Source organism: Ranitomeya imitator, chromosome 1 (genome assembly GCF_032444005.1).
Source record: "Ranitomeya imitator isolate aRanImi1 chromosome 1, aRanImi1.pri, whole genome shotgun sequence".
Classification (NCBI taxonomy): Eukaryota; Metazoa; Chordata; class Amphibia; order Anura; family Dendrobatidae; genus Ranitomeya; species Ranitomeya imitator.
Window position 1 is genome coordinate 435479680 of NC_091282.1, and position 22280 is coordinate 435501959.

Sequence of the window (22280 nt, forward strand, 5' to 3'; positions counted from 1 at the left end):
CTGTAAATCAATTGCGCATCTGCAGCGTTTCTGCACCGCAAAAAACGCAGAGAATCCGCAACGTGTGCACATACCCTTACTGCGCACGTAAGAGGCGTTTTGCCCAAATCCAGCAACAGAGAATGCATCGGATTTCAGCGACATCGCCTCTGAGCTCACAGGCTCATGGAGAAAATGTTACCCAAATGTTGCATCATTTTGTGAAACATGCGACTTTTTGTGTTTAAAAAGTCTCAAAAAACATCAAAGCATTTCTTTAACTTTCGTGAGCCATGTGTGCCATTTTGAAGATTTTTGCACAAAGAAAAAGCGAATATCACAAGGCAAAAAAAAAGTGATTTAAAAAAAAAAACACAAATGACGAATCAGGCCCTGAGTGTTTTTTTTTTTTTTTTTTAAATAATTTTGGGTATTGTTGAATTTTAATTTTTAATATTCTTTGGACTTGTGGATTTTGCTGTAGATCCATGAACATTCTGCAGCCAAATAAGCAACAAATGAGTTTTGTTTTGTTTTTTTGCAGATTTTAGCTTTAGCCCAATGGTGAAAATCTGCAAAAAAGTTGAGAGGCTCATTTACGTGATGTAATATGAAGTGTTAAATGACCATCAATCGCTCTCATGTTTGCAGGCAGACTCTGCTTCAGATGTGCACTGAACTATCAGTAATAGATCATTCCGTTCGCTCTTAAGGTACCTTCACACTGAACGATATCGCTAGCGATCCGTGACGTTGCAGCGTCCTGGCTAGCGATATCGTTCAGTTTGACACGCAGCAGCGATCAGGATCCTGCTGTGATGTCGTTGGTCGCTGCAGAAAGTCCAGAACTTTATTTGGTCGCTGGACTCCCTGCAGACATCGCTGAATCGGCGTGTGTGACGCCAATCCAGCGATGTCTTCACTGGTAACCAGGGTAAACATCGGGTTACTAAGCGCAGGGCCGCGCTTAGTAACCCGATGTTTACCCTGGTTACCAGCGTAAAAGTTAAAAAAAACAAACACTACATACTTACCTTCCGCTGTCTGTCCCCGGCGCTGTGCTCTGCACTCCTCCTGCACTGGCTGTGAGCGCCGGCCAGCCGGAAAGCAGAGTGGTGACGTCACCGCTCTGCTTTCCGGCCGCTGTGCTCACAGCCAGTGCAGAGTAGCACAGCGCCGGGGACAGACAGCGGAAGGTAAGTATGTAGTGTTTGTTTTTTTTACTTTTACCATGGTAACCAGGGTAAACATCGAGTTACTAAGCGCGGCCCTGTGCTTAGTAACCCGATGTTTACCCTGGTTACCGGCATCGTTGGTCGCTGTAGAGCTGTCTGTGTGACAGCTCTCCAGCAACCAAACAGCGACGCTGCAGCGATCGACATCGTTGTCGGTATCGCTGCAGCGTCGCTGAGTGTGAAGGTACCTTTAGCAGCACACAGGTCCTGTTTATACACAATGATGCACTGCTGAAAATAATGATCCTAAAAGGGATTATGTCAGCAGGTTTTTGCTATGTAATCTGAGGGCAGCATGAGGTAGGGGCTGATACTCAGATTTCAGGGATGCGTCACTTTATTAGGCTGTGTGCTGTTATTTCCATATAATGAATGTTTTATCACCAGGAGATTATCACTGCCTAAACTGATGCTCTTCTGAGTCCTGGTCTAACCACTCCCCCTTGTCTGATAAGCATCTTACTGTCAATAGACAATGTACACAGAAAGCGGTGGTGTGGGCAAGGTTAGCTTTCTGAGCTCTGCTGCATGCTTCATCTAAAAACTCTGATTGTGTCACTACTGCTGCACCCAGTAAATTAAGTGATACATCGTTGGAATCAGTGTAATTTTTTCCTACATTATGATTCTCTCAGATGAAAGTAGAAAAAACTTGATGTCAGATTCCTTTTAATCCAAACCAAAAGACCATTTCACTAAACAAACTAGTGTTTAGCTTGTTCTTTGGGTGATTGCCCGCCCTGTTTAGTCTAGGATAAAGGGGTGGTCCAGCACCTAAAATGTATTTTCATACTATCTATACTTGCATCATAACCATGTTTATTACACAGCACCCCACACTTCTCCCTTTTTACCTAATCTCTAAATGTGTTTTTTTTTTTACTGTACTTCCTGTGACGTTTCATTTGAGAGAAGTCTCATAAGTGACATCACCGGAAGATAGGGCTGCACTCACTCCCCGCAGCGTCCATCGCCTGAGAGATATACAATCATGACCAAAAGTGTTGGCACCCTTGAAATTGTTCCAGAAAATTAAGTATTTCCCCCAGAAATTCTTGCAATTACACATGTTTTGTTACACACGTTAAATTATTTTGTTTGTATTGGAACAACATAAAAAAACAGAGAAAAAAAGGCAAATTGGACATAATTTCACATGAAACCCCCAAAATGGTCTTGAAAAATTGTTGACACCTTTCTAAAATTGTGGGTAAACAATTATTACTTGAAGCATGTGATGCTTTTTCAAACTCACATGTGGCAAGTAACAGTTGTGGACAATATGAAAATCTCATCTGGAGCTAGATAAAGGGGAGAAGTTGACTCAATCTTTGCATTGTGTGTGCCTCACTAAGCATGGAGAAAAGAAAGAGAAGAGACATGTCTGAGGACTTGAGAACCAAAATCCACGTGAACTATCAGTCGACATTTCAATGAAATGAAACACTATTGCAGAAGACCCAGGAGGACAACACTGCTGACACAGAGACATAAAAAAGCTAGACTGAAGTTTGCCAAAATGTACGTGTGTAAGCCAGAATCCTAAAAGGAAAACGTCTTGTGGATAGATGAGACTAAGGTAGAGCATTTTGGTAAAGCATGTAATTCTACTGAATACCGAAAACCGAATGAGGCCTACAAAGAAAAAAAAAACACAGAACCTACAGTCAAATATGGTGGAGGTTCAAAGATATTTTGCGGTTTGTCTTGCTGTCTCTGGCGCTGGGTGACTTGACTATCTACAAGGCATCATGAAATCTGAAAATTACCAAAGGATTTGCGGTCGCAATGTAGTGACCAACGTCAGAAAGTTGGTGTTTCATCCTAGGTTATGGGTCTTCCAGCAGGACAATGACCCCATATTATACTTCAAGAAGCACCCAAAAATGGATGGAAACAAAGCATTGGAGAGTTCTGAGGTGGTCAGCAATGACTCCAGTTCTAAATCCCATTGAACACCTGTGGAGAGATCTTAGAATTGCTGATGGGAGAAGGCACCCTTCAAATATGAGAGACCTGGAGCAGTTTGCCAAAGAAGAGTGGTCCTAAATTCCAGGTTCGAGGTGTAAGAAGCGATTGATTGCAGATATTTATTCCAAAGGGTGTGCAACCAAATATTAGGTTGAGGGTGCCAACAATTTATTTTGTCTGGACCATTTTTGGGGTTTGATGTGAAATTATGTCCAATTTGCCTTTTTTCCCCTCTTTTTGTTGTTGTTCCAATACAAACAAAGGAAATAAAAGTGTATAACAAAACATGTATAAATGCAATAATTTTCTGTGAGAAATACTTAATTTTCTGGAATAATTTCAAGGGTGCCAACACTTTCGGCCATGACTGTACATATAGATGTCCAGGTATTCCCACCTTCTGCCTTACTGTTTGCTGCCTCATTTTTTGTACATGTTTTTACGTTTGTGATATATGTTTCAATAAAGATTATTTACTGCTGTCTACTTGGTCTTTGGTCATTTTTATTGCTGGTATATCTGCTATAAAAATACATATCCTGCTGATTTGAAAAAAAGTGCAATGCAGGTCAATTTCTGAGTGAAAAATTTCCGGAGTACATGGATGAGCTTTATTCAAATGTCATCCAATTTGTTGCTGCTGTATGCCACTGTGGATTTTCCTTATGAAAACCAACAAGAATTCTGATATGTATGAATGCATCCTCATACTTCCTGTTTAATAAAGAACACTTTTCAATAGTAGTCATTATTATTATTATGACCTGTGAGAATATAATAAGACACAGCATCTTTATTCAAATAATACAGAACTGTAGCAGTCACAGTTGTCACAGCTCGCCTCCTCCCCTTCCTGTTCGCTGACCTTTGCCCAGGTCACAGAGCATGCTCATATAACACCTTTTCCGAGCACGTTCGCTCATCACTAATTACTACACCATTTTCAGCCCAATTTCCAAGCTGTCACATACCTGGTGAAGTGATCTACTGTGCAATATCTTGTGCCTTGACCTAGTGGCCTTCTTCGGTGGAGGGTTCCAGTGTGGGTTTGCGTACCACTCACAAGCACTAGGTAGTACAGTGCTTCTTTGCCTGCAGAGAAAGAAATGTGTCTGTTTATAAAAGTACAACCCATTATTGGATGAAGTGGAGTCATTTTTCTTGCAAGATGCATTGTAGCTTCTCGTTAATGAAATTATTGTCACATTAGATTTATTTTTGTGTGTGACATTGACGCCAAAATGCACATTGCTGACTGATTTGGAGTGATAAGGAAATATTCTTAGGATTCAATTACATGAAGGTCAATCGAAACACATACTAGAAATCATTTCAGGCATTAAATATATTTTACACTATTTTAAATAAATGTACTATATTAATTTACTTATATAGCACCATTAATCCCACAGCTCTTTACAGACATTATGATTAGTGATGAGCGAGTATACTTGTTGCTCGGGTGGTCTCCGAGTATTTATGAGTGCTTGGAGATTTAGGGTATGTGCACACTTTGCGGATTCTCTGCGGATCTGCAGCGTTTTTTGAGGTGCAGAAACGCTGCAGATCTGCAACTGATTTACAGTACAATGAAATCAATGAGAAAAAAAAAACTTTGCGGAAAATCCGCTGCGGAAACGCTGCGGTTTAAAAGAAGTAGCATGTCACTTCTTTTTTGTGAATCTGCAGCGTTTTTGTACCCATTCTATTATAGAAAACCGCAGGGGTAAAAAACGCAGCAAATCCGCAAGAAAACCTCAGCAAAAACGCACAAAAAACGCTGCGGAACAGCACAAAAAAACGCGACAAATCCGCAGATGCGTTTTCTGCCAGGAGAGGCAGAATCCGCACCAGAAATTCCTAAGCCTAATCCGCAACGTGTGCACATAGCCTTAGTTTTCATTCTGGCAGCTGAATGATTTACAGCTACTAGCCTGCTTGATTACATGTGGGGATTCCCTAGCAACCAGGCAACCCCCACATGTACTCAGCCTGGCTAATAGCTGTAAATCATTCAGCTGCGGCGATGAAAACTAAATCTCCGAGCACTAAAAAAATACTCGGAGGACCCCTGAGCAACGAGTATATTCGCTCATCTCTAATTATGATCATTGTCCCCATTGGGGCTCATAATCTAAATTCCCTATCACATGTCTAAAGAGAGTGGGAGGAAACCCACACAAACACGGGGATGGTGGGATTTGAACCCAGGACCTTAGGGCTGCAAGACTATAGTGCTAACCACTGAGCTATAACTATGTAAAAATATGAAAAGTGTGCCCAGCCCAAAAAAATAAATTTTTTATGACATATTGAAACCATTTAATTTGTTGATCAATCAAAATCACCCAATTTTAACATTTTATGTTTTTCTAAAGTAGCTATAATAATATTTTTTACTTCTATAGCGACAACATATTACGCAGCATTTTAAAGCTGTAAAATATTTGTATTCTGTTTTATCCATTTTATATAGTAGCCTCGTAAATGAGGAAACAATAATAGTGCCATTGTTTAAAAAGGTTATTCTCATATCTGCGTTTCATGGCTGAAACCGCAAGTGCTATTATGTCCCCGTCACGAAAGGCGAGGGTTATGAAAGCAACCGAGCACAACTGTTTGCATATCTCCCATAGAAATAAATGATAGTTAAGGCCCCCATACACATAAGACTGAAGCAGCCAATCCCAATAGCTTTAGCCAACAGTAAAATGATGTAAGGACCCTCGACTCTCCCCCAACAGAAGGATTCGGCATGTCTATTTCAAACTGCTGATACAATTGTTCCTAAGGCTATTTTACCTCAGTATTTGTAAGCCAAAACCAGGAGTGGAACAATTAGAGGAAAAATATAATAGAAACATATGCACCACTTCTGTATTTATCACCCACTCCTGGTTTTGGCTTACAAATACTGCTGTAAAATACTGACCAAATACTGATAGTGTGACGGCAGCCTTAGGCTACTTTCACACTAGCGTTGTGCACTGCACGTCGCAATACGTCGTTTAGGAGAAAAAACGCATCCTGCAAAATTGCTTGCAGGATGCGTTTTTTCTCCATTGACTAACATTAGCGACGCATTGCGACGCTTTGCCACACATCGCAACCGTCGTGCGACGGTCGCGCCGTGTTGTGGTGGACCGTCGGCAGCAAAAAAGTTACATGTAACGTTTTTTGCTCCGTTGTGTCCGCCATTTCCGACCGCGCATGCGCGGCTGGAACTCCACCCCCTCCTCCCCGCAACTCACAATGGGGCAGCAGATGCGCTGGAAAAATGAATCCGCTGCCCCCGTTGTGCGGTGCTTGCACAGGATGCGTCGGTACGTCAGGCCGACGCAGCACGACGGCCCCGTACCGACGCTAATGTGAAAGTAGCCTTAGAGAGAGCCACTGCCAGAGACGTCTGATAGCGGCTCTCTCATTGAGGACACAGAAGTCCTTCATGAAGCGAGTGCTTCTGTGTATAGGAGAATCCAGCAACATAGCTGCCGGCCAAACGGAAAGCTATTAAAAGTGTATTCAGGAACAAGCATCCATATAACTAAGTGAGCTGCGCTGTGGGCGCTACGCCAGAGTTGCAGAGACAACATACCTCGTTGTACAACAGCGTTACCCTAACGCCCATTAACTTCTTTGGGCGTTAAAGAGAACTTGACAACTGATACATTCTACCCGATCCACAGGCAGTATGTATCAGGAATTGGCTGTATGAACTTAGCCAGATATGTTTGACTGTGAAACGCTGCAGTGATTTATAGAGAAACATACTTTCAGGGCCACTGGGAAACTAGTCAGAAAGGCGGGTCCGTAATGGCTTCTTCCCACCCGTTTACCTGCAGTGACAGGTCCCTGCCTTTACGCAGGCAGCATGTATCAGCTGTCAGATTCTCTTTAAAGAGGACCTTCTGACCAAAATTTTGCATCTTGAACTGGACACCCAATGTAATAGTAACTGCAGAGCAGAATGACATTTTTATTTTGCCTCTCTGTGGAGATATTAACAATCAGTATTTGGCACCTAAGGAGTTAATTTCTGCTAAATTTAAGTGGGCGTTATTAGAGAGCGCATTCACTGGGGGCTCATACATCTTCCCAATCTAAGACTTTGCCCAATCAGAAGCATCCCATAAACATGTTTCTCAGGTTGTGGGATCTAATGACAGCCCTGATCTCTTGGTCTTAACTAGCCTATGATTAGAAATTGCTAGGAGTAGAGCACAGATGATAACACCTTTCAGATAAAGTCAGGGTAGTGAGTGTGTTTGTGGAAGGAGGGGAAGCACAGCTGAATTTAGCTATGTCACATTACAAACCCATCTATCCGCTCTGCTCTATTGCCCACCTCCCACACACAAACTGCCTGTCCTGAGATAAGAACTCAAGGGAGACAGTAATCACACTTACGGTATGTCTGTTGTGCCCTGAAGGGTGAGAGCAGAGCAGACACTGAGAACCCGCTTAATTATGGGGTCCGTGTCTCCAGAAGCATGAGCTTGGCACAATGTATGGGCACTACAACGGCAAATTTGCAGTTTTCATTCAGCAATATCCATTGCAGCTTGTTTCTGGAAAACACCCATGCAGTCAAAATTGTCACTATTGTTCATAAATTCCCAGACGGGTGTAATTTCTAAAATGTGGGGGGAATTCTGCTCTTCTTGCACTTAGGGGCTCAATAAATGGAGTCTATTCTACCTATGAAAATTTGTTCTCTAATAGTCAAATGGAGCTCCTTCCCTCCCAAGTCTCACCCTCTGGCCAAGCAATACTTTGCAGCCACATATGGGGCACTGCTTTGTTCAGCAGAAATTATGTGACAAATTTGGATGCCTCTTTCCCCATGTGAAAATGTAAAATCTGGGGCTAAAACTAAATTTTTGAGGTAAAAATGTAATTATTTTTTCTTCACTGCACAATGGTATAAAATTCTGTGTCTGAGCTTTCCACTGTGTATGAATAGTATTTCCCGATTACATGTAGGGTATTGACACGATAAAAATTGCACAACAAATTGAGGTCTATTTTCTCCAATTGGCATTTATAAAATGCTTTGCTACTGAGCAAAATGGGTTCCCTTATGGGGGAATTCTGCTGTACTAGCACTTCAGAGGCTCTTGAGACTAACATAAGAAAACCCTCCCAAAAAAGGATAAATTATTAAAAATTAACTTTAAGTAATTTAAAAAGAGTATCAACAATAATAAACACACAGAGACAACAAACAAAAGGGTGCACACTAGGTAACCCTGTAGATCAATGCCTATCCTGCTGCCTGCCTACCAATGGAGTTTGGCACCTTTTGCTAGCGTAACTGGTGCCCCCGCTCAACGACGGCTGTCCCTTACTGCCCTATACAGCCCTAGATGTGTGTTTACAACACTCAGACACAACCATTCCCAGATAAGAATCTAACTGGCTGCACCTCCGAGGCTCTTCCAGTGGATCATGGCATCTGCAAGTCATAATAACAGCAAAATCTGCACTACAATATGACTTTGCTTTCCTTTTGAGCTTTCGACCATGCCTGAAAAGTATTTCCTCACAACATGTAGGTATTGGCACACTCAGGAGATATTGTGAGGTCCTTTTTTTTCCTGTTAGCCCTTAAAAATAAAAAAAACCTGTGACTAAAACTTTTTAGTGGTAAAATTGTAATTATTCTTTCTTCAACACCCAATGGTATAAAATTCTGTGAGGCACGTGGTGTCAACATGCTCACTGCACCCCTAGATGATTTCATTAAGGGGTGTAGTTTATAAAATGGGGTCACTTATGGAGGGGTTTCGCTGTTAAGGCACTTCAGGGGCTCTGCCTATGTGACATGGCACCCACAAACCATAAGAGCAAAATGTGCATAATAATATGGCGCTCCTTCCCTTCTGAGCTTTCCACTGTGTCTGAAAAGTATTTCCCGATTACATGTATTGGAAACCTCAGGACAAATTGCTCAACAAACTGAGGTCCATTTTTTCCTATTAACCTTTATAGCATTTAAAAACTTCAGGCTAAAACTACATTTTAGTGGTAAACATGTAATTAGTCTTTCTTCATCACCTAATTGTATAAAATTCTGTGAGGCACATGTGGTATCAGTATGCTGACTGCTCCCCTAGATGAATTCATTGAGGGGTGTAGTTTGTAAAGTGGGGTCACTTATGGGGATTCTGTTGTTCTGGCACCTCAGGGCCTCTGCCAATGTGACATGGCACCCTCAAACCATTCCAGCAAAATGTGCACTCCATTATGGAGCTCTTTCCCTTTTGAGCTTTGCACTCTGCCTGAAAAGTAGTTTTCAACCTCATTATTGGCTTTGGTGTACTCAGGAGAAATTCGTAATAAACTATAGAATTTGTTTTCACCTATTGCCTTGAGAAAATTAAAGACTTGGGGCCAAAGCAACATTTTAGTGAAAAAAATTGTAATTTTCCAATTACTCAACTCAATCTTACACAATTCTGTGACCCGCCTTAGGTTTAAACATGCTCACTACACACAATGTAGATGAAATTTCTTGAGGGGTATAGTTTCCAAAATTGGGTCACTTGTGGGGATTTCTGCTGATTTGGCATCTCTGGGTCTCTTCAAATGTGACATGGTGTACACAATCTATTCCAGCCTAAAATTAAAAATGCACGCCTTCCCTTCCGAGCCCTGCTGTGCGCCCAAACAGTAGTTTTCCATTACAAATGGGGTATCAGTGTACCCAGGAGAAATTGCACAACAAATTGTATGGTCCATTTTCACCTACTACACTTGTGAAAAATGAAACATTTGGGGCAAAGACAACACTTTAGTGGGAAAAATGTACAGTTTCATTACCACGGAACAACATTATTTCTGTTTCCAAAATGGAGTCACTGATGGGGTGTTCCCTGTTTAGGCACATCAGGTACAAAATTGCAGCCAATTTTGCCTCAAAAAGACAAATGGCGCTACTTCCCTTACGAGCTCTGCCATCCACCCAAACAGTTGTTTTCCACCACATATGGGGTATCGGTGTGCTCAGAAGAAATTACTCATCAAATTTTTGGGTCCATTTTTTTCTGTTACCCTTGTGAAAATGCAAAATTTGGGGCTAAAGTAACATTTTTGTGGGAAAAAGTAAATTTTAATTTTTCTTATTTCCAAATGGCTTTAATTCCTGTAAAGCACCTGAAGAGTTAATACACTTATTGAATGTGGTTTTGAGCACTTTGAGGGGTGCAGTTTTTAAAATGATGTGAAAAAAAGTCATGATGTAAAAAAACGCAGTTACTTTTTTAAATGCTTTTCTGAACTATATAAAAAAAAAATATTAAAAATACAGCTTCACATCTGCACCAGACATGCATCAAATAGGGGGGACAAGATTGTTATTGTGTAGTTTGGTGCGGACATCTGCAGAGAACAAAAAACACAGTGTTTCTGCAATGTATGAACACGGCCTTACAGACACAAAAAAGCTGGATGTCGTGTAATGAAGCTGCATAAAGATGAGAAAGTTCTGGCGGCTCTGACTGTGAATGAAGGAACAAAAAATAAATCCACCGGTCCCATTTAGAGATGAGCAGGACGCACAGATGATGTCCCGCCAGCTCTGGCTAATCATCAAAAGCCGCGTCTGGAACTTAGGAAGGTTAGAGATTTGCAGGCCTCCTGTCAAGCTGCCAGGTACAGTAGCACAGACTTGCATGATAGTCAGTGCTACCTCATGTACTAAGTTTTAACCGTTTCCTACACGACTTTTCTACATGTACGTTAAAAATTACTGTCTGAACATTGGCTTAGCGCAGACCGCGGGCTTGGAGAATCTACCTCACCTAGTGAACCCTTGACAGTGCCAATATAGATCATGTATTAAAGCTATCCATATACAATTAATTAGTTTGCATCCTTCCAGTTAGATGATATACAGCCACCTTCTGCCTCTAATGTCCGTGGGTGGAGCTCCATCCGCGGCTGTTAACCTGTTGAATGCCACGGTCAATCTGTGACAGGAGCATTTAATGCACCCGAGACGCCGATGTGTGCCTGGCGTTCATCGGAGACCGTGATTTCTGCTATATGCAGGAATATTGTGGCATTGCTGTACATAGCACAACTGACCAGATAATCAAGTCCCCTAGAGGAGACTAACAAATACATTACATTGAAAAGATTTGTTAAAAAAAATGTTAAAACACGAAAAACGATTTGAAAAGTTCAAATCACCCCTCTTCTCATCCATTATCCATGTGGATTACGGTAATTAAAAATTAAGAAATAAAATGAATACACTTATTTGGTTCGTAAAAGTTTCACCTATTAAAATATAAAATGTTGTAATGAAAAAAAAGGCTAAACGCATAATTGCAGTTTTGCGGCCACTGGAACAACAGAAAAACAACAACAGAAAAAAAAATGTAATAACAGGTAATGATCAAAACATCATATATACCGTACCCCAAAATGTCAATAAAAACATCAGCTCTGAGCACAAAAAACATTTTTACAAATTCCTAACGACAAAAATCACCACATGAATAAATAAAACTATACATGGCATCTGCATAATTGCACTGACCGGGAGAATCATATAAACAGGTAAACTTTTTTACCATAAAATCAAAGCTGTGAACAAAAAAACAATAGAAAAAATTGCATTTTTTTGCTACTCTGCTACACTTTGAATTTTTTTTCCTGCTTTCCAATACAATCATATAATGATGGTGTCATTCAAAAGTACAACTCATCCTGCAAAAAAAAAACAACCCTCACATGGCTATATTGACTGAAAAATAAAATAGTTATGGTTCTTGGGATAAGGGAAGGAAAAAATGAATGCGCAAAACGAAAAATAAAATCGCTCTAGGGGTTCAACAACTCACATATTTTTCTTTATAAATGTGGTGATAGTGAATTATCTTTTTTTTTCTGCATTGAATAATTTGATAACGTGTGAAATATACATAAGGATTCAAAAAGTTCTACAAATTGCTTTTGTCTAAAGCAGTTAGTCTGTTGGGCATCAATGTTGTTCCGTAGACAATGATATAAAAACACAGAAAGAAATGAGGCAAAGTTAAAAGGACAAAGTGCAAACACAAGAGGGCAGTTCCGTTCTGCCACAGTCATCTTACCCTGAAAACTGCCACAAGTTTGCATGTCTTCCCCCTGGCAGGAGTTCTCTTTTGTTCAGTGGGGTGATGCCAATGGCCGCCTCTAGAATAGTGAAATATTTCTTGTACCTCATGCTGCCTGTGTCATGTAGTGGTGTAACCTTTCCTCTTCCAGCAGTTATGTGATCTTGTCATTGAATAGCCGTGCCATACATGATAGTAAAATCTGGCTCTAACGTTACCGCGCCATACACGTGCCAGATATCAAATCAATGCATTGAGTGGGTTGTCTGTAGCCTCACTCTTATATAATTCTAGTGATCTTGTAATAAAGCCGTAATGAAAATTCTCTGCAGTTACAATCGCGTTGTAAGCCTTTACGGGCAGAATCGAACTCCGGTTCACTAATCCCTAGATAAATCTTTTAGGTCAGCAATCAACCAAGTGCAAAGTGTTTCTGGCAAAAGAGCACTTTGCAAATTTCGTAACTGATAATAGATTAAAATAACCGTAATGTATTATTCTAACAAATAGTGATTAAGTCTCTAAAACTAATCCCTTAAATCCCTAAAAATAATAAAAAAAGAAATGTGGATTTTGTCCTATTGATACTGACTTATTACAAGTCATTTTACATAGTAAATGACCCTAAATTATGGTTTCAGAGGCATAACTTGAAGCTCCTGAGTCCCTATACAAAACCTATAACAGATTATTTCTCTAACCAAACATCATTTATATTATTGGTGTCCTACTATGAGGAAAAGAGACTTTGACCCCACCTGGGCAAAAGGGCCTGAGAACAATTGCGACCTCTGCAGACCATCTAGCTATTGGCCTTGCATTGTCTACTACTGATGCTCTAACTTCCATATTTAGAAGAGCTGTTTAAAGGGAACCTGTCACTTGATTCATGCTGCCCATACTACAGTCAGCCTGAAGCAGAGTCTGACTGCACAATTGCAGCCATATATGTTTTTCTCTGTTGGATAGGGGATAACTTCCCGATCGCTGGATTTCGACTGATGGGATCCCCACCAATCTCAAAAACCGAGGATCTCAATAGCTCCGTATGAATGGAGTGATGGTTGATTATGTGCACTGCCACTCCATTCATTCATAATAAGACCACTGGAGATAGCAAAGCGCTGAGCTCGACAAGTTTTTGGCACTCTCGTAAGAATGAGTGGAGTGGCAGAGCATATGTTCAACCACCGATCCATTCCCATGGGGCTCTTTAAATCCCCGATTCTTTGGGATTGGATAGGGATAACTTCCAAAATTGAAAATACCCCCTTGAGGTTGGCATTTTGTAAACCAAATGTTAATAAAGGGAATGCTTGAGTAGGATGTAAAAAAATCATTGAAGGTGCACCTGTTAATGAATTTGGTTATCACTGTCCTATTCCTATTCAAGAAATCTTATATCAGTCAGCCTGGTACATTTCTGGCATGATTTACAACACTTTTGTTCAGGGCAGTGGAGTTGGAGTCGTGGAGTCGTGGAGTCGGAGCCCATTTTGGTGGAGTCGGAGTCGGTGTCATGGAAATTAAGGAGTCTGAGTCGGAGGTTAGGCTTACTGACTCCACAGCCCTGCTTTTGTTTTGTGCAAGTTTTAATGATTGGTCAGGAACATTTGGCCATGCCCATTCTGCCCCTGCTCCTCCCACATTTCAAAATGTTGCCAAAACTGGTCAGTACTGATGTAAAAATAGGCTCTTCAATGTACTGTGTTTGTTTTCAACAGTAATTTTGTGCTGACAGACGACCTTTAAGCCCTTAGTGACCAAGCAAATTTTGACCTTAATGACCAGGCCAAATTTTAGAAATCCACCGTCACTTTATGTGGTAATAACTCTGGAATGCTTTAACGGATCCCATTGATTCTAAGATTGCTTGTACTTCATGACTGATATAAATTTTTTCGATATGACTTGCATTTATTTGTATATATATATATATATATATATATATATATATATCTACTATATAATTGTCAAGGGTTACTTCCGTCTGTCTGTCTGTCACAGATATTCATTGGTCACGGCCTCTGTCTGTCATGGAATCCAAGTCGCTGATTGGTCTCGCCAGCTGCCTGTCATGGCCAATCAGCGACGGCCACAGTCCGATTAGTCCCTCCCTACACCCCTGCCGTCAGTGCCCGCTCCATACTCCCCGCAGTCACCGCTCACACAGGGTTCATGCCAGTGGTAATGGACCGCGTTATGCCACGGGTATCTCACTCCGTTACCGCCGCTATTAACCCTGTGTGACCAAGTTTTTACTATTGATGCTGTCTATGCAGCGTCAATAGTAAAAAGATCTAATGTTAAAAATAATTTAAAAAATAAAAAAATCATCATATACTCACCCTCCGGCGCCTTTCCCGCACCTCCCGACGCTCCGGTGCTAAAGATGGTATGCAACAAGGACCTTCCATGACGTCATGGTCATGTGACCGCGATGTCATCACAGGGCCTGCGCGAGAAGGACCTTCCATGACGTCACAGTCATGTGACCGCGACGTCATCACAGGTCCTGCGCGCCTGCGCGAGAAGGACCTTCCATGACGTCACGGTCATGTGACCGCAACGTCATCACAGGTCCTGCGCGAGAAGGACCTGCCATGACGTCACGGTCATGTGACCGCAACGTCATCACACCCTGGGACCGGAAGCTGGCAAACAGGCGACAGAATTACAAGGGGCCCTCGGATCGGAAGGTGAGTATGTTTATTTTTAATTTTTTAACCTGCTGGGCAATTTACTACGTGGCTGTGTGCTGTATACGACGTCACTGGGCAATATACTACATGGCTGGGCAATATACTACGTGGCTGTGCAATATACTACGTGACTTGGCAATATACTACGTAACTGGGCAATATGCTCTGTGCTGTATACTATGTCACTGGGCAATATACTACGTGGCTGTGCAATATACTACGTGGCTGTGCAATATACTACGTGACTGGGCAATATACTACGTGACTGGGCAATATACTACGTGACTGGGCAATATACTACGTGACTAGGCAAAATACTACGTAACTGGGCAATATGCTCTGTGCTGTATACTACGTGGCTGGGCAATATACTACGTGGCTGGGCAATATACTACGTGACTGGGCAATATACTACGTGGCTCTGTGTTGTATACTACGTCGCTGGGCAATATACTACATGGCTGGGCAATATACTACGTGGACATGTATATTCTAGAATACCCGATGCGTTAGAATCGAGCTACCATCTAGTATATATACAGTGGGGCAAAAAAGTATTTAGTCAGTCAGCAATAGTGCAAGTTCCACCATTTAAAAAGATGAGAGGCGTCTGTAATTTACATCATAGGTAGACCTCAACTATGGGAGACAAACTGAGAAAAAAAAATCCAGAAAATCACATTGTCTGTTTTTTTAACATTTTATTTGCATATTATGGTGGAAAATAAGTATTTGGTCAGAAACAAACAATCAAGATTTCTGGCTCTCACAGACCTGTAACTTCTTCTTTAAGAGTCTCCTCTTTCCTCCACTCATTACCTGTAGTAATGGCACCTGTTTAAACTTGTTATCAGTATAAAAAGACACCTGTGCACACCCTCAAACAGTCTGACTCCAAACTCCACTATGGTGAAGACCAAAGAGCTGTCAAATGACACCAGAAACAAAATTGTAGCCCTGCACCAGGCTGGGAAGACTGAATCTGCAATTGCCAACCAGCTTGGAGTGAAGAAATCAACAGTGGGAGCAATAATTAGAAAATGGAAGACATACAAGACCACTGATAATCTCCCTCGATCCGGGGCTCCACACAAAATCCCACCCCGTGGGGTCAGAATGATCACAAGAACGGTAAGCAAAAATCCCAGAACCACGCGGGGGGACCTAGTGAATGAACTGCAGAGAGCTGGGACCAATGTAACAAGGCCTACCATAAGTAACACACTACGCCACCATGGACTCAGATCCTGCAGTGCCAGACGTGTCCCACTGCTTAAGCCAGTACATGTCCGGGCCCGTCTGAAGTTTGCTAGAGAGCATTTGGATGATCCAGAGGAGTTTTGGGAGAATGTCCTATGGTCTGATGAAACCAAACTGGAACTGTTTGGTAGAAACACAACTTGTCGTGTTTGGAGGAAAAAGAATACTGAGTTGCATCCATCAAACACCATACCTACTGTAAAGCATGGTGGTGGAAACATCATGCTTTGGGGCTGTTTCTCTGCAAAGGGGCCAGGACGACTGATCCGGGTACATGAAAGAATGAATGGGGCCATGTATCGTGAGATTTTGAGTGCAAACCTCCTTCCATCAGCAAGGGCATTGAAGATGAAACGTGGTTGGGTCTTTCAACATGACAATGATCCAAAGCACACAGCCAGGGCAACGAAGGAGTGGCTTCGTAAAAAGCATTTCAAGGTCCTGGAGTGGCCTAGCCAGTCTCCAGATCTCAACCCTATAGAAAACCTTTGGAGGGAGTTGAAAGTCCGTGTTGCCAAGCGAAAAGCCAAAAACATCACTGCTCTAGAGGAGATCTGCATGGAGGAATGGGCCAACATACCAACAACAGTGTGTGGCAACCTTGTGAAGACTTACAGAAAACGTTTGACCTCTGTCATTGCCAACAAAGGATATATTACAAAGTATTGAGATGAAATTTTGTTTCTGACCAAATACTTATTTTCCACCATAATATGCAAATAAATTGTTAAAAAAACAGACAATGTGATTTTCTGGATTTTTTTTTCTCAGTTTGTCTCCCATAGTTGAGGTCTACCTATGATGTAAATTACAGACGCCTCTCATCTTTTTAAGTGGTGGAACTTGCACTATTGCTGACTGACTAAATACTTTTTTGCCCCACTGTATATATATATATACAGTGGGGCAAAAAAGTATTTAGTCAGTCAGCAATAGTGCAAGTTCCACCACTTAAAAGGATGAGAGGCGTCTGTAATTTACATCATAGGTAGACCTCAACTATGGGAGACAAACTGAGAAAAAAAAATCCAGAAAATCACATTGTCTGTTTTTTTATCATTTTTTTTGCATATTATGGTGGAAAATAAGTATTTGGTCAGAAACAAACAATCAAGATTTCTGGCTCTCACAGACCTGTAACTTCTTCTTTAAGAGTCTCCTCTTTCCTCCACTCATTACCTGTAGTAATGGCACCTGTTTAAACTTGTTATCAGTATAAAAAGACACCTGTGCACACCCTCAAACAGTCTGACTCCAAACTCCACTATGGTGAAGACCAAAGAGCTGTCAAAGGACACCAGAAACAAAATTGTAGCCCTGCACCAGGCTGGGAAGACTGAATCTGCAATAGACAACAAGCTTGGAGTGAAGAAATCAACAGTGGGAGCAATAATTAGAAAATGGAAGACATACAAGACCACTGATAATCTCCCTCGATCTGGGGCTCCACGCAAAATCCCACCCCGTGGGGTCAGAATGATCACAAGAACGGTGAGCAAAAATCCCAGAACCACGCGGGGGGACCTAGTGAATGAACTGCAGAGAGCTGGGACCAATGTAACAAGGCCTACCATAAGTAACACACTACGCCACCATGGACTCAGATCCTGCAGTGCCAGACGTGTCCCACTGCTTAAGCCAGTATATGTCCAGGCCCGTCTGAAGTTTGCTAGAGAGCATTTGGATGATCCAGAGGAGTTTTGGGAGAATGTCCTATGGTCTGATGAAACCAAACTGGAACTGTTTGGTAGAAACACAACTTGTCGTGTTTGGAGGAAAAAGAATACTGAGTTGCATCCATCAAACACCATACCTACTGTAAAGCATGGTGGTGGAAACATCATGCTTTGGGGCTGTTTCTCTGCAAAGGGGCCAGGATGACTGATCCGGGTACATGAAAGAATGAATGGGTCCATGTATCGTGAGATTTTGAGTGCAAACCTCCTTCCATCAGCAAGGGCATTGAAGATGAAACGTGGCTGGCTCTTTCAACATGACAATGATCCAAAGCACACCGCCAGGGCAACGAAGGAGTGGCTTTGTAAGAAGCATTTCAAGGTCCTGGAGTGGCCTAGCCAGTCTCCAGATCTCAACCCTATAGAAAACCTTTGGAGGGAGTTGAAAGTTCGTGTTGCCAAGCGAAAAGCCAAAAACATCACTGCTCTAGAGCAGATCTGCATGGAGGAATGGGCCAACATACCAACAACAGTGTGTGGCAACCTTGTGAAGACTTACAGAAAACGTTTGACCTCTGTCATTGCCAACAAAGGATATATTACAAAGTATTGAGATGAAATTTTGTTTCTGACCAAATACTTATTTTCCACCATAATATGCGGTGGTGGAACTTGCACTATTGCTGACTGACTAAATACTTTTTTGCCCCACTGTATATATATATATATATATATATATATATATATATATATATATATATATAGGAGAAATGTTTTTAAAAATATTGCAATTTTCAAACTTTCAATCTTTATGTCCTTAAACTATTTAGTCAAGCTGCACAAAATAATTAATAAATAATAACATTTCCCATATATATTTTACATCTGCATTATTTTTCAAACTTCATTTTATTTTGTTAGAATGATAGAGGGGATAAAAGTTTAGCAGCAATTTCTCATTTTTCCAACATATTTACAAAATTTCTTTAGGGACCTATTCAGATTTCAATGGACCTTGAGGGGCCTATATATTGTGTGACAAAGTCACTGGTAAAGTGCTGGAGGGGAGATATGTTTCATTATTCTTAATGGCGTCAGTGATATAAAATCCAGAGTTTTTTCCTCTAGTACATTAACTGTTGTGAGGCCTAAGATAAGTTGCATAATGGGCTGGTTTTTATGTGGACAACCATAGAGTGGGTGGAAGGTTGTCCATTTTATCTCCACCTGCAGAGCCAGCACCGCCGTGCTCTGACAGGACCTGTGTGATGTCACAGTCATGTGATCAGTCACATGGGTGAGGAGTCACATGGTCTGGACTTAAATAGCTGAGCTCGAGGGGCAGTCATGGTTGTTGAGTGCCTGGAGAGGAAGACTTCAGGAAAGTGTTTGTGCCTGTTAAAGGACATTGCTAACCCTGGGTGGGCTGATCTCCTCTAATGCAAGGACTGCAGGTAGTGCTATCGGTTCTTGTTTTGCTGTTTTGCCCAGAGGGCCCTGTTTATTTTGTGCTTAGAACTTGATTTATGCTGTATCCAATAAAGCAAGTGCATTTTTAAAGACAGTGTTCTCGTGACTATCTCCATGTGCAGTCGAGTGAGGCGATATACCCCAATTGGAAACTCCCCAAAAGTGATACCATTTTAAAAACCGCACCCCTCAAATACTTCTAAACTGTTGTTAGGATTTGATTTGTTAACCCTTCACATGCTGCACAGCAATTAATGCAAAGTGGAATGAAAAAAAATAAAATCTTACCTTTAAAATGTTATTTTAGCCCTAATTTTTTCACTTTTGCAAGACATAACACAGAAAAGTGGACCCACAGTTTGTTACCCACTTTCTTACAAGCGCGACGATACCCCACATATAGTCAAAAACTTCTGTTTGGACAAATGGCAGAGCTTGGAGCAAAATGAGCAATATTTGAATTTTTTGAACCAAAATTAACTGAAAGAGATTGCGGGCATCAAGTCGCATTTGCAGGGCCCCTAATGTGCCGAAACCCCAACAAGTGACCCCATGTTGGAAACTACACCTGTCAATAATTTTATCCAGGGGTGTAGCGAGCATTTTCAACCCAAAGGAACTACACTGTTACATACAGTACTTAGGCCAATAACCAGTTCATGCAGCTTTACATGAACACCCGAATCTTACACTATGGCTGGTCCGAACAACTAAAGCAATTGTTACCATCCACCTTTCGTGTCTCCCTTTTTTCTCATAGATTGTAAGCTTGCGAAAAGGGCCCTCATTCCTCGTATCTGTTTTGATCTATGTGTTCATTGTTATGCTGTAATGTCTATTGTCTATACAAGCCCCCTCTAAAATGTAAAGTGCTGAGGAATATGTTGGCGCTATAGAAATAAAATTATTTTTATTATTATTACTACACAGATTTTGATAACATTAGGCCGTCATATTGAATATTTCATCAGTTGTGTTGAGCGCAAGTGCTCACTACTCATGTTTGCATCAGGTGCACGAGTACGCATTGAGTATCACGGGTGCTCAAGTGACATGCTCAAGTCCACTTGTGTGCTGTTAGACACCCGACACCCGGGTGACGGCCGGAAGATCTAGACGGACACCCTGCTCAAGCGCCATTTTTCTTAATGAACAGGAAGTGGAGGCTCGGGGGATGGCAAAGGTACAGCGTGTGCTTGACACCATTTCTCTCTCCTCTGGCATGTTATATCATGTCAGTAGAGAAATTATTTTTATAGCGGACACACTTTTTTTTCCGTGATTGCCGTTATTCATTGAATAACAAAGATCACATGATCAGGGCTGAACAACCAGCCCTAATCATGATTTCCAGGGTCTCAGCTACCCCCAGGACTTGAGACCCCGGAGAATTTTGGTCTCTGTGGGGTGCTTTAGGCTTATTCTCAATCACCATTTTAAAACGGCAATGAGGGCATAAGGCCCCTTAGCAGCTGACGTTTTAATGCTGTGGAGCAGTGACCCATGTTACAACCAGGGGGCGCTGTATGTGCTCCTCAGGATACGCATGGAGGCGTATCTGTAATGGTGGTAATGAAAATGTATCCGACATGATTGTAAATGGCTGGTATGTGTCTCAGAGGGTGTCTGCGCTGTAAGCCTGAAGTAATGTTGTTGTTCTGGGATCTGTAGTCCCACAAGTATTTGTATAGTTGTAAAGGGAGGCTTGCAGGGTTGGTCGGAGAGCTCTGCAGGTCTGGCCAACCACACACCTCCCATCCAGGGGAGGGGTTACAGGTACATAATGTGACCTGTTATGATTCGGTGACCTTGGAGCAGCATGAAAACTTTCACTGGAGTAGGTGGTAACTATACTGACCGCAAATCCTGATCTTAACACCGCAACTAGAAGTAGCCGTGGGGTGTACCTAACAAACCCTAGACACCTCGACACAGCCGGAAGACTAGATACCCCTATAGATGGAAATAGGAATACTACCTTGCCTCAGAGCAGAACCCCAAAGGATAGGCAGCCCCCCACAAATATTGGCTGTGAGTAGGAGAGGAAAGACAAACACAGGCAGAAAACAGGATTTAGCACAAGAGGCCACTCTAGCTAAAATAGGAAAGGATAGAACAGAGTCCTGTGCGGTCAGTATTAAAACCATTCCAAAAATATCCACAGCAGATTATACAAAAAATTCCTACATCTATCTAAAGACGTGGAACGTATATCTGCAACTCCAGAGACTCCTACACTCAGAGCAGGAATACAATCAAAAAACAAGCACACAGCTTGTGTGCCAAAGAAAAAGAAACATACACTTATCTTTGCTGAATTGGCAGCTAAGCAGGAGAAGCCAGACAGAGATCCAACACTTCCCAAGAAACATTGACAACTGGCAAGGACTAATGAGTCCTGCAAACCTAAATACCCCAGTCAGAATTGCAATCAGCAGATACACCTGTCCAGGACTGCAGGCCAGGGACAACTGCATTACCACCTACAACCACCGGAGGGAGCCCAAAAGCAGAATTCACAACAGTGACCATGGTGTGCTCACATGGTTGAGAGAGTATGGCCCTGAATGGTCAGAGTGTGAGGTCCTGTGAATGGCCTGTGTTTTGGAATGTCCTGGAGTTGACTGTATTCCTGGAAGCACCTGGTGAGGCTATGGACTGAAGGCCTATGTTTTGGAAGTGCCTGGGACTGGACTTCCTGAATAGCGCACAGAGAGGCCATAACTGCAGAGCCTGTCATGGCTGCTGTGTTGGGGAAGCTACAGTTCCGTCTGTGGGTCTGGACTATCTAAAGTGCCCTGTTCACAAGGACAGTGACCGCAGTTCGGCAGCTCCCCTGGAAACCAGAACTGACAGGAGTCAGTGTGTGGAACAGGAGCTCCT

The 22280-nt window shown here is 41.9% G+C and overlaps 1 protein-coding gene across 1 annotated transcript in view; it reads right to left on the bottom strand.

Annotated features, from left to right (window-relative positions):
- TJP2 (tight junction protein 2) overlaps positions 1-22280 on the bottom strand; it is a 180351-nt gene that overhangs the window by 134170 nt on the left and 23901 nt on the right. Inside the window, exon 2 of the mRNA XM_069763654.1 lies at positions 4157-4277. The gene's annotated coding sequence lies outside the window, so the exon portion shown is untranslated. The remainder of the gene's footprint in view (positions 1-4156; positions 4278-22280) is intronic.